Below are 12,980 nucleotides of genomic sequence, written 5' to 3'. Positions count from 1 at the left end.
TGATGATGATGATGATGATGATGATGATGATGATGATGATGATTACTGGAGCAGGATTAATGTCGCGCCATTTGTCTGCAGAGAACATTCGGAGGCGTCCAAGCCTGTGAGAAAACTTTATTGAAGTCGCTGGTCTTTGGCATTTGAACTATTTGTCCCTTTGTAAGTACTGTACATTAAAATACCCATTTTGGTGTTCTTAACTGTCATTGATGATTTTGATGTGGACTCAGTGTGGACTACCTCCCTCCTTGACACCTCTCCTGGTCACGTCTCGAATACCTTGATGTGAAAAGAAGAAGCAGGAGGGGGGGGGGACAGACAACAGTAGGTATAGGAAGAGAGAGAGACAGAGCAAGAGAGACAGAGACAGACAGAGAGGGACAAACCGATAGGCAGAAAGAGACAGACAGAGGGATAAAGACAGAGAGAAGAGAATAAGGTTTCGAAGCTCCAAAGTAATCTTAATTCCCCTTGTATCCTGACTAAGACAGCGTGGAGAGAACATGACAATCAAACAATGTCGAATAAGGCTATGATGTCAGTGATAAAATTTGAATACCGTATAATCTACTATATTATTAGCAAATGATTACATTCACAAATTGTTAATGTAAGGTGGCGTGTACTAACACGCACACCTTCGAAATTGCGAACCTTATTTCGTTTTCGGATTAAACGAATCTACAGATTATTACAGTACATAAAAACATTACTGTAATCGATTTTACAGTGGATATGACATTTTAATAATAGTGATAATAATAGTGGCCCTTATAATGCGCTGAAGTCCATCAAGAGTGATGCTCATGGCGCTCTTACATAACCAGCATGACCAGTACATAATACAGCCATACAATAATCAAATGCAATAACTTGTCAGAAGAAATGAAATACAAATCTTTGACAATATTCCACCTGTTTATAGCCTAACTCATTAATCGTTGGATCATCACTACCATTTCCCCATTATACTGAGTTCTCCGTTGACGTAACCCACGCGAGTCATTCATCCATGCCTCTCTCTCCCTCTCTCGCACGTGGATGTTGAGTGATATATCAATGGCCGTGAATTTTTGTCACCGGAAACATTCTGTAAGATGAGTCTAATGTTCACAGTGTCGATGTACTATTTCTGCACAACCTTGCTCTGTGATGTTGGATAAGAACGGTCCTCAGCTAGACGCTATCACGTTGCCATAGTGACAAGAGTCAATTTGGATGATTGGTCGTGCAATTTGCATCGATGAATTTGTCCTTCACAATCAGGACAACATAACGCAATACGCTATAGGAGATGCGGTGCTGCGTTGTATGAGGCTGTAATACCATGATAGATATTATGCTAGTTTGGACAACGATACATCCCAAAAAGGATATCCCTACCAATGAAATTGACTTGAATATTGAACGGAAATGTCAACGGTGTTTGTGTAAAAACCTATTGCTACCATCAGGTCTAAAGGGCCACTTGTACACGTCACTGCATTTCGACTTGTGTACTAGTGTGTACTCTCGGTAAATCGTCGAACCTCACCTGTGTTATCAGTGATATGCAAGTGACATGTTGTGGAAATAGCGACATACTGTGCTGTTGGAAACCCATACACTCTGACGCATTATGGTTCAATTACTGAAACCAGACAATGCCGGAGTATGTATTACACTCGTAAATAGAGAAACCGGCTCTCCTGATTCAACAACCTGCATCACTTTCGTGCCAACGTGTTCGATTTCAGATGAAATGCCTATATGCTTAGCAAGAGACACTCCCCAAGACACGGATATTTTCCAATTTCCTGCCGCAGATAGTGTGTGTTGTTGTTGTAGTTTAGATTGTTTTGCTGTCGTTGGAGTCATCATTTACCGATATTGCTCAGCAAACATGAACCAAACCGAGGTAGAATTTGACAGGTAACGAAGCCCTCACTTTCTGCGCAAATCGATGCGCAGATCAATCGACTTACTGCCAGTTTCTCTTACCCATGTTAGTGCATCTGGTGATGATGTTTATGGCAACAGCTACCACCACAGCCAAGCTTCATTCTACTTCTCTCCAGCTTCGTCACAACTCCTGCCACCACCATCGCTACCACAGCTACCACAGCTACCACCACTACTTGCAGCAACAACACATGGTCGCACCATCACATCTTCATAATCTCTTACTTATCCCTAGCCATCGTTACCATTATCAACACGGCACCGCTCCTACCTTTCAATTATGCAGTCAACTGCTCATCACACGCACCACCGAAAAAGCCACTACCATTGTAACGTCCCTCAAAAAGAACAACTTCCTTTTCACGACAGCTGACACCACAACACCCGCCACCAACTCTTCTACGTCTACCAGTACAAGTACCAGCAACACCCCCAACAGTTTAATCACTGCCATCCTGAGTACATTAACGCGACCAGTTTCCTTGCATCCACTGCGGAATAACCATTCTTTCATCATTCATCGCACCATTTCAACCACCATTACCACCACTGAAACAATAATTATCAATCCCTTACATGATAACCATTGCTTTGACCAGGGAGGTGAATCCCTGCTTTGACTGATTGCACTCTCTCTTTCTCCTTTTCGAACGGTTGATAGGTGATTAACTGATGCCTTTGTTGCCATTGGTTGCTATGTCGATGCGTCGTTATACCAATGGACTGATTTTCAATTTCATCTCTGCTATACAACAGTGCGTTTCGCGGCTTTCAAGAAAGGAAATTACCCCAGAAACAACGACATGGCTATCAAAATCCAGAGCTAAGTAATTAAGTAGGAATTACATGCCATACATGTTATTTTAGTATCTGAATTATAAATAAAACGATTTGTTTTTTTCCGTCACTTCTACTTTTCGTTTCTCTGTCTCCCCCTTTGAATTCAAGTTAAGTCCAGTATTTCTTTGTTTTCCCTTTCATATAATATAATATATATATATCTGAAGAGTTTGTTCGCAAATACCGATAATTCCATTTTTGAAGATTTGGAAGTAGGGTCTCTGTCATAAAGTACAAAATAATACTTTTTAAATGATATATTGGTCACTACATAAAAAAGGTACATTTTTGAAGTTATAGTCAAAAGAAGCAAAAATTTTCTTATTATTCTCTTTAATTTTCTTGACCTTCAATCGCAAATATCTCCATTTGGCAAATATGGACTTATCGGTTTTTGCGAACAAACTTCATATATATATATATATATATATATATATATATATATATATATATATATATATATGTGTGTGTGTGTGTGTGTGTGTGTGTGTGTGTGTATGTTATGAACGAAATGTCACGCATGTAGTGTCATGACAATACTGTTAAAAGAGATGATATAGTTTTGGTTGAGATGGGGTTTCAGGTTTTTATTTTATCTTTTTTTTTTAGTGCTTTAGGTAATGAGAAACTTCTTATGAAATACAAAAGAACATATAATTCAAAGAAGAAATCAAAGTTTCTTTTATGGAAATGTGTTCTGAAATGGCTAAGATATCCAAAACAAAGCAACCCTCATGAAAGGTGGGACCTACCTTTTATTACGATTGCTTTGTTTTACTTTGTTTTTGCCGTAGAAATAGTAATGAACTTTCAAATAGAATACATAGTTCACGAAAGATGCAATGTCTTTTGTGTTTCATATCCGAGAAGACCAACTTATTTCATTCCAGTTCTCAAATATGACTACTCAAAAAAAAAAACCTCTCTTAAAACTCTCACTTTTTTCTGTTTCAGAATTTTTCGTCGACCTGTATGTAATTTATTTCATTTAATTTGATTTGGATTTTGTAATCTCTTTTTAAATACAAGAATATAACATAAATTAATTGAACAAAGTTATTGAGTAATATTTGAACAGAGGAAATGTATAAAAACAGGTGAACAATTGACTAAAATAAACAAATACGGACAGGTGACTTTTACGCATTAAAAAAAAATCACGTACTTGCTTTTGAAAACACAAATTATGCATATTTAAATGTAAGAGAAATGCAGGAGACCATTATCATAAGAATATAAGATGTTTAATCTTAACGTGTACTTTGAAGAAGGAACTCACTCTCATCATCTACATCTAATTAGTTTTTATGGCTTATTTTTTTTAATCTTTTTTTTTCTTTTTGTGTTTGTGGTTGTTGTTGTTGTTGCTGCTGCTATTATTGTCATTGTTTTTAAGATTTATCTTGGTATATTCGCTAAGAAAACGTGATTGATATGGGGCTGGTCCACTTTATTCATAGGTGTGACCCAGAGTTCTGTGGTGTGACCATAGAACGGTCTCATTTAATGTTTTGAACGCAGCTGGCGCCATAGCAAATAGGAAAACAGTTTAACTCGGACTTCCTCCACACACGTCTAGGATACTAGTACCACAGTACCATGTTGAGCTTACATCGAGTATGATCATGGCCAATGGTATGACCAAAGAGTTACAGACTTCTGTCTACTGGTTTAGGCTATACCCATTGATTTCACATCAGTGAATCTTAGCTCTATAAAAGACTAACAATCTGGCACATGATGTCCAGGATACAAGGATATGTTCAGATATAATCAAATCTTGGTCATTTCTACCATTTTTTCCCCTAAGGTCCTTCATTTCGATCGATATGGGAACGCTGAACCCATGATACCACCCACGTTTGAGGACGTTCTTGCATGCTTCACAACGACCACCGTAATGGTTTTAAAGGAAATTAGAAGATTACATTAGGATATTACCACATTAACAAGTTCCCATAGCGACACGTGTATCTTGTCATAAAGGAATGTAATCTATCAACACAATGATAAAACTTGCAAGAGTAATCTTCCAACAGAAGAACAGAGCTTAGGGGTAGGAAAAATATGGGGGATATAACATGAAGCACATTAGTTACTGTTATAGACCCTTATCATTCTAAGTAAACTATCTTTAACATGCCTTCTGAGGTTCGCCACGGATTCATTCACATAATTAGAATAATTAGAATAAGACCGCAAACAAACACGCGCAGCAATACATATTAATCTTACAAGAGCAAACGTTTAAACAGGAAGCTAAAAAGGTTGATTATGGCAATTTTGACAAGGCCTATTAAAATTAAATCATTGCCTTGTGTTGAGATGTTCTGAGTTGTCTAAAATCTATTGCCTTTCCAACAAATCTACGACGATAAAACACTCTATAATGAAGAATAGCAGAATTAACACAAATGTTGTGGACTCTAATCTCCCAACAAACAGCTACTGGTTGTATTGGTGCGTCTGCTGATTAAATTAACAATATTGTATATAATATTATCATATTACATTCCATGATTTGCAATTCCATTCATTCAACACAGACGACTGAAGAACGATGAATGGAGTGTTACTGAAAAGGTTAACATGATTTCCTGAATTGCATATTTTGTGGTGTCCTGTTGTTGGCACTAAAAAAAAAAAAACAAAACAAAACAAAACAAAAAAAAAAACTATGTAAGATATTAATTGGCAGATTTTTTATCCGGGATGTGGTATTTTAAAGATAATAATCAGGGATGAGAACGTGGGTTTATATAACATGGTTCAATACTAAGCCTAAAAAAGTATCAGACATTTTTTGAATGTACACAGCTCGTTAAATTCATTGCATTTGTCTTAAAATCTTTTCTGTCATTAAAGGAGCTATTAATCCTATATATAGTAGTCCAGTACTATTAACAGTAACAGAAGATTTATGTTTGATTCGCAAAAGTAATCATTTCAGCAGCCATTAATGCATATCATTTCAGGGGCGGATCCAGGAATTCCGTTATGGCGGGGGGGGGCCTTTACAAAACTAAAGGGAGGGGCGCACGCCCTCATTTCTCTTTTTATTTCTCTTGTTTTAACAAAAACTGCCGGTGTGCCCCCACCTGAATCCGCCACTGTTTGACGTTTGACGTGTTCACACTTTCATAGTATCAAGGAAGCTGAAAGTAAACACTTGAATAAATGATGAAAAAAATATATAATTACACTTGCATGCACACTCACACTCACACTCTCTTCTCTATCTTTCAATTCAATTCAATAGTTTATTCATTTCCATAACGAATACATGAAACAAACGGTACATTTGACAATGCACCTCTTTCATGTATAGGCCCTATACATAAATACATAATGATACATAAAAGCACATGATTATTTACGTCTTTCAATGTATAATGAATACACGCATGCATGTATACTGACTTTGATGGTGTACATACTTTGTTAAACTGGGTATAGCTGATCAACACAAGAGGCAAAGAGTTCAGAAAAGCATTTGTTTTTCGATACTGCAGATTGGACGAATGGTATCTCATAACTACGGGAAGAAAAGTAAAATGGCATCATTGTACGCAGGTCACATTGATTTGGATGATTGCCTTAAAGGGAAGGTAAACCCAAAGAGCAATGAGGATTGAATGAAAGCAGCAACATCAGTAGAACACGTCAGTGAAAGTTTGAAGAAAATCGGACAATCGATGCAAAAGTTATGAATTTTTGAAGTGTTGGTGTTGGAACTGCTGGATGAGGAGACTACTAGAGGTTATGACGTATGAGAGGACAACAATATAAAGGCTATATAAAGAAATTTTCACAAAAATTCATTTTTTATGAAAACCACAAATTCCATCAACTTGATGCTGACATATGTTAAGGGTAGCAATTATTCCCCCTGCTTTCTGAAAGCGGTTAGGCAAGTGCCTTTTCATGATGCTAGAAAAGTGAATTTTTGTTGATTTTCCTTTATATTTGCTTTATATTGCTGTCCACTCATACGTCATAACCTCTAGTAGTCTCCTCATCCAGCTGTTCAAACACCAAAACTTTAAAAATTCATAACTTTTGCATCGATTGTCCGATTTTCCTCAAACTTTCACTGATGTGCTTTGCTAATGTTGTTGCTTTCACTCAATCCACATTGCTCTTTGGGTTTACCTTCCCTTTAAAGAGGTTACTAGTATGCAGAGCCTACTTGTTAGTATATACAGAGGTAGTCATCGTGTGTGTGATCCCCCCCCCCCCCACACACACACAATATCTATGTCACATATGACAGGAAGGACGCCATCTCATCATTGACTTCTGTAAAAAATGGAGATGGTTCGGGTGGATGGTATATCCTAAGATGGAGCGGAACTAACACAAACTCGTTCTAAATAGTCGATTATCCCCATGTGGACACACCAAAAGTAGCAGGTAGCGGCAGAATCTGACAGATATAATTGCGATCATGACATGTCAACAACACATTTTATTGAAGGAAGTCATCAATAGCGTATACTGAGTATCACTCATCACAAACCTGCTAACGAGGAGAACTGTGACGTCACAGGTGGTCTGCTCGTCACTTTTTCATCCTGCATTCAACTTGAAGGCCCCAATTAACACAGTTCAGCTGAAGTCACGGTAATGATGATGATGATGATGATGACGATGACAAGATGATGACGACGATGATACTATACTATACTACTTCTACTTCTAGTAGTATATTGAAATATAGTAGTAGTAGTAGTAGTAGTAGTAGTGGAAGTAGTAGTATAGTAGTAACACCATAGTAAAGAATAATGAACTCACAGATTGATAATATTGCTATATGCAACGTAAAAGCTTTATTAATGGAATCAAGTTAAAACTAAATGTAAACATCTGAAACATTATACATCTTCTCTCTCCCCCTCTCTCTCTCTCTCTCTCTCTTTATACAAGGGAATGTAGAAACGAACTCGTCTCTAAGGTGTGGATATAGACAATAATATTGGTTCATTCAGAAGTTCATTGCTAAAGGCACACAATTGAAAAGGAACTGCATGTATTCAAGTGCTGATCGCATACTTGGCGATGATCTAAACGCACTTCCAAGGCAGGCTTTTGACAGAAAGCTGTACGAACATAGCACTGGAAAGGATACCGTGGTATTCGCATAACATGAGGAATTCAGAGAGGTCAAAGTCTACTAGGCCACAAAATATTTCGATTATATCATCACTGATTATGACCGCAAGATATTGGATTATGTTTTGATATGATTGTTAGGAGGGCATACCGCTATAGCCAGCTGCAATGTAAATGTCATTGTTTTTTTAAGGTATTTATTTTTGTTTTGTTTTTCAAATGTCACACGGACTGTGTTATCCATTGGTTGGAAAACGGGTATCTTGTGAATGATATTGATGACTAAGAACGAAAAATGATAACACTGATGACGTCACAACAGCAATTACTTCATGTTTTGTCAATTTGTATCTTGTGTTTAGGATATGACAAATAATATTTCATTGAATACACTACTTTGTGTGTTTCTATAACAGTGGAGTTGATCAGATTGAAAAGCATTTAACAAAATCCGTAACTCCAATGCAGTCCCCGACTGTACCACTGACGCCATGTAAACACCCTTTGTACGTACGTGAAAACTTTACTGTCTAATATCACACTCTATAAAGACTACACCAGCAAAACGATGTTTTCACCTATTTTTTATCATTGACGTAGACAAGAGAGAGTACTGCTATTCTGTTTTCTGTTTTCGAGTTTCAAGTTTGTAGTTTCGAGTAGGACTAACGTAGACGATTATACATCTGTATTACTTAAAGATAAACTTGGCTCAAGATAGAACTTGAAAGGAGTGGTGGAATACTAGGCCTTTACTCCCCGGGCTTTACTCCTACTTATACAGCGATTGTTCGTCGGCATTTCTTACTGTTGAATCACACACCCGTCCATGTAAACCCTCTTACGACAATATACACGAAGATACAATATAAAACCAAGAACGCAATTCTGAGAACTTTTCAGCTTTTGACTAGGCATGGTGATAAATCCCGCCCCTCATGCATATTCATAAACGACCTCTTTGAAGAAAGGGGGATCGTACCGATGATTATGACGTCACCCAAACAACACATGGGGGATTCTCGCTCGTGCGATCGATTTATATCATTCGGCGCCCGTAAGGTTGCATTACAGTTTCAGTGACTGCCAACACAGCGTGGCTATTGCTCTGCAGTGCATACAAATCAACTCTCTGCTGGACAGATGGATCCTAACACGGGAATATTTGTAAAAGTCGAAAGACTTTCGAATATGGCAGTACTTATTTTCACAATCGTGTCGATATCATTTGTATTAACGGTACCTGCACAGCATTCAGAAAGCGGTAAGATTTTTAGAACATTTTTAATTTTTACATCTCGTCATATTATCATTCTGTATAGAGATCTGACCGATCGAATCCGACCAGCTGATCCAGTGCGAGCGCTTGACGTCGGCGCCGCCTAAGCCTTCGGGGCTGTCCCCAATCTCATACTGGGTCAAGTATGAACGCGCAGCTCTTATCATCCCAGATATTTACGAGAGGTCGTTTATCCTTGATAAGAGATATTATCATCTTATATCCATGCCGACACATGGCAAGACTGTTGCTTCTGGCTGTTTATGTCCATCAAATTGCAGCTTTGCATTTCAGTGCATTTAAAGGGATACATACCCCGAACATACACATGGCCCATTCTCAGTAAAAGCGTTCAAATACGGAATTTTGGTGTCGCCGACATTCCATGACAGTTTGCGGTTCCCTGAAACCTATTAGATACTATTTAAATGTTTATAATATATCTCGAGGACTTTATTTGTTAAAAATAAACACGATCAAATGCGGTTGTCTGCCTTTTTGTATAAAATTTTGCTGTTAAACCTCGTTAAGACCCCCAAAACGCAGTGTCGCCGGCTATTTCAGAATTATGTTTTATTGCTCCTCTCCGTCCACAAACACACTTTCCAAATATCATTTTCATGGACGATGAGCATATCATATGTGCTAATCACAATACTCAAAAAGTTCCAAAATTTTTATTGAGTTCTTTTTTTATAGCCTTTTGAAACCTGTCGCCAAGTTCATCGCCAGATACGTTACCAGTTTCTTTAGTGTTACAGCATTGCGAAAATAACAAGACTATGCAATGACCCTGTGTATATGAAACCCTGAGGATATACTTCATACATTGCAAGTACTTAAATTTTTTTGTGCAACAGCTCTTTTTTGAGAATACGGTACAATGTTTGAAATATCGGTTTTCTACACTTTTATTTGGACAGATACGTGACATACTTTTCACGCCACCCACTGCGACAGATATTGCAATGTCAGACAAATTGTATATTATACATTACTCCTCGGAATGACGCATCCATTCAACATTAAAGTTTAGTACAAGTGAGAAATATTTGGTAGATATCGCTCTCATAATAATATGATCAACCATATACGTTACCACAGATACGTTACCCCAGATACGTGACCGAATTTTGCTCATTGGTCTTGTGCTTTCTGGGGATCAAATCTGGTCAAAATTCATTCCTACACATTACATGCTTCGCTTTGTTGGACCTCAGGATTATATTCTTACACCAAAAGGACAGAGAGGTGAAAAAGATCAACACTTCCACATGATTTTTCTTTCTGCGTCAGTGTCTCACAAATTAATGCCAAGTTTTCCGACAGATACGTTACCACATAATCAAAATGCTGAAAAGAAATTGTAAATGTTTTTACAAACAAATCGTTGTGTGCTCATAAACTCAAAGTTCTATTCTATAAAACCCAGCCACTTTCATATTCTATGCAACAACTTTGAACGTTTATTTTACAAGACGAAGCTAAGATTCAGCATATCAGTTTTTTGCTTTTCAGATTTAGCAGATACGTTACGTATAATTCAGGGCACCCACGGTGACAAATAATGTTATGTAAAACAAGTGTTCATGAAACAATTCTGCATACAATGACGCTTCCATAAAAAATTTAAGTTATGTTCAAATGAAGAATATTCAGTAGAAATTGCTCTGTAACTTCACCGACAGATTCATTTACGGTACGCCAGATACGTTACCAAACTTTGAAAGAGTAAAAAGTAGTTTATGAAACGCTTCCGAGAAAAGTTTCAGTGTTCTGCTGCATATTTATTCTAGTGTTTTTCAACATATGAAGAACTACTCAAGATTCATTGATAAGTTGAACAATTATTTATTCATTTTCATTAAAAGGGATGAGCCAAATACGTTACCATAGGTCAAACAATTGTTTAGCATATCGAGTTCATAGAGACTGTACCTACTTCCTTCTAAGTGCCTGCAAAAATATGTTTTTTAAACCTTGTTTGCATTATCCATCAAAACTTAATGAATATTTATAGTCAGATGAATAAATACATTCAGACGTAAGATGAGAATATTCTGTGAATGAAGAACTCAGCTTTCACATTTAGGGCTCTTTTCCACTACATTTCATAGTTTAAATATTACGTACAATGTTTATGATGGTTAATTTGGGCTTACATCATTCATTTTTACATCAATTCATGAGGTAAATAATTAAACAGGTGATATTTATTAATTCATACACAACTAAAATTATTACTTATATTTTACCAGATACGTTACCAAAGGTAATTCGATGTTTTTCCAATAGTTATTTCCCCAGGAAAGCAATTCATATTTGTTTCCTGTGAAATTCCAGATCGGATCGTTCCCTTTGCATGATTTGTGGGATTCGAAACTTTATTTGTAAGCGAAATTTGCTAAAAATACAAAGTGAATTTTAAGGTTATATTTCATTTCAGCAAAAAGCATATTTCAACCTACCACACAGAAATAATTTCTACCAATTAGCAAGGGATGACAACATCTTTACCTCTTGAAAAACCCCAATATCTTTAGGGGGGACAAATGTCTTTTCCTGAACAGAAATTGGATCAAAACAATAAATTTAATTCAGAGTTAGGAGTCCATTACAACATGTAAATTTGCGGTAACGTATCTGATTGGTGATCAAAAATCATATATGATGCTCTATTTCAATTCATTTTTACTCAATGAATGGCCATCATTTAGAATGTTCCACTTTTTGTTTCGTATTTGACCGGTTTTGAAGTTTCCGAAAACACATCTTTGAATGTATTACTTTGTGGTTGATTTTTCGGTTTTACTCACATGGAATTGAACACTTAATCTGAGAATGGCCCACATGACATATAGGCATTCATAGAATATGCAGAAATGTTAGTTTAAAAACGTCACCATCATTGAACTGTGAGGAAAATCAAACAATCTACTAAAAAATTATGAGTTTTTGTAATTTTGGTTTAATGCATGTGCCTTATGGATGAGGAGTCTACAGCAATGATTTACTGTGATGTCGCAGCACTATAACAATATAAAAGCCTATAAATAAGAATTCTGCCGAACTCGTGTCAAATGGAGTGTAGGCCTACATTCCTGTGACTTATTACTGACATGTAAGATATCAATTAGGGTAACATTATTCTCCCTGCATTCTGAAGGAGGTAAACCGAGGGCTCTCCCATGATATCAGGAAAGTGAAATTATTTTTATTTACCTGCATGTATATTGACATATTAAACTACCAACATATGGTGTGTGTGGCTGTATGTCTATGCATGTTTGTGTGTATGTGTGCATGTTTATAGCCAAACAGTGAAAAAGGATGGTTTGACTCCACCCAGTGTATATTTTTGCATCAATCAACTCTTAACACACAGTGATTCATGAACTTCCATGTCTCACTGTTTTATCTTGTCTCCGTCCATTCATACATAGGCCTGTGTATATGTATATTTATATTCATGCATACATACATAAATTATGTAAGGCTTATTGATAGATGGATAGAAAGTTATGTGACACAATCACCATGAAAGTGCCCAATTCATTGCAGTGAGATCTGGGCTAGAAGTCATCAATTTTTGTTGAAGATGGCAAGAAGGCTGTAATTAAGATTGTTTCGTTGATGTGTATACCAGGACCTCCCTCCAGAACAGGAAATTAAAGGTCCCATTTACCTTTGGGAGCAGTGATTTAAAAAATGTTCAAGATATCACTTTTGATGCATATGTGTAGGTCAGTTGTATCACAAAACATCCTGCCATATACAGGGGCCGTGGAACGTTTTGAAATTCATG

The 12,980-nt window shown here is 36.8% G+C and overlaps 1 pseudogene; it reads left to right on the top strand.

Annotated features, from left to right (window-relative positions):
* Window positions 1-8,981: 8,981 nt before the first annotated feature.
* Window positions 8,982-12,980, top strand: part of LOC140240429 (uncharacterized) — a 54,947-nt pseudogene continuing 50,948 nt past the window's right edge.

This window comes from Diadema setosum, chromosome 17 (genome assembly GCF_964275005.1).
Source record: "Diadema setosum chromosome 17, eeDiaSeto1, whole genome shotgun sequence".
Classification (NCBI taxonomy): domain Eukaryota; kingdom Metazoa; phylum Echinodermata; class Echinoidea; order Diadematoida; family Diadematidae; genus Diadema; species Diadema setosum.
The sequence above is the reverse complement of the archived record's forward strand: the minus strand, read 5'-3'. Positions and strand labels throughout refer to the sequence as shown.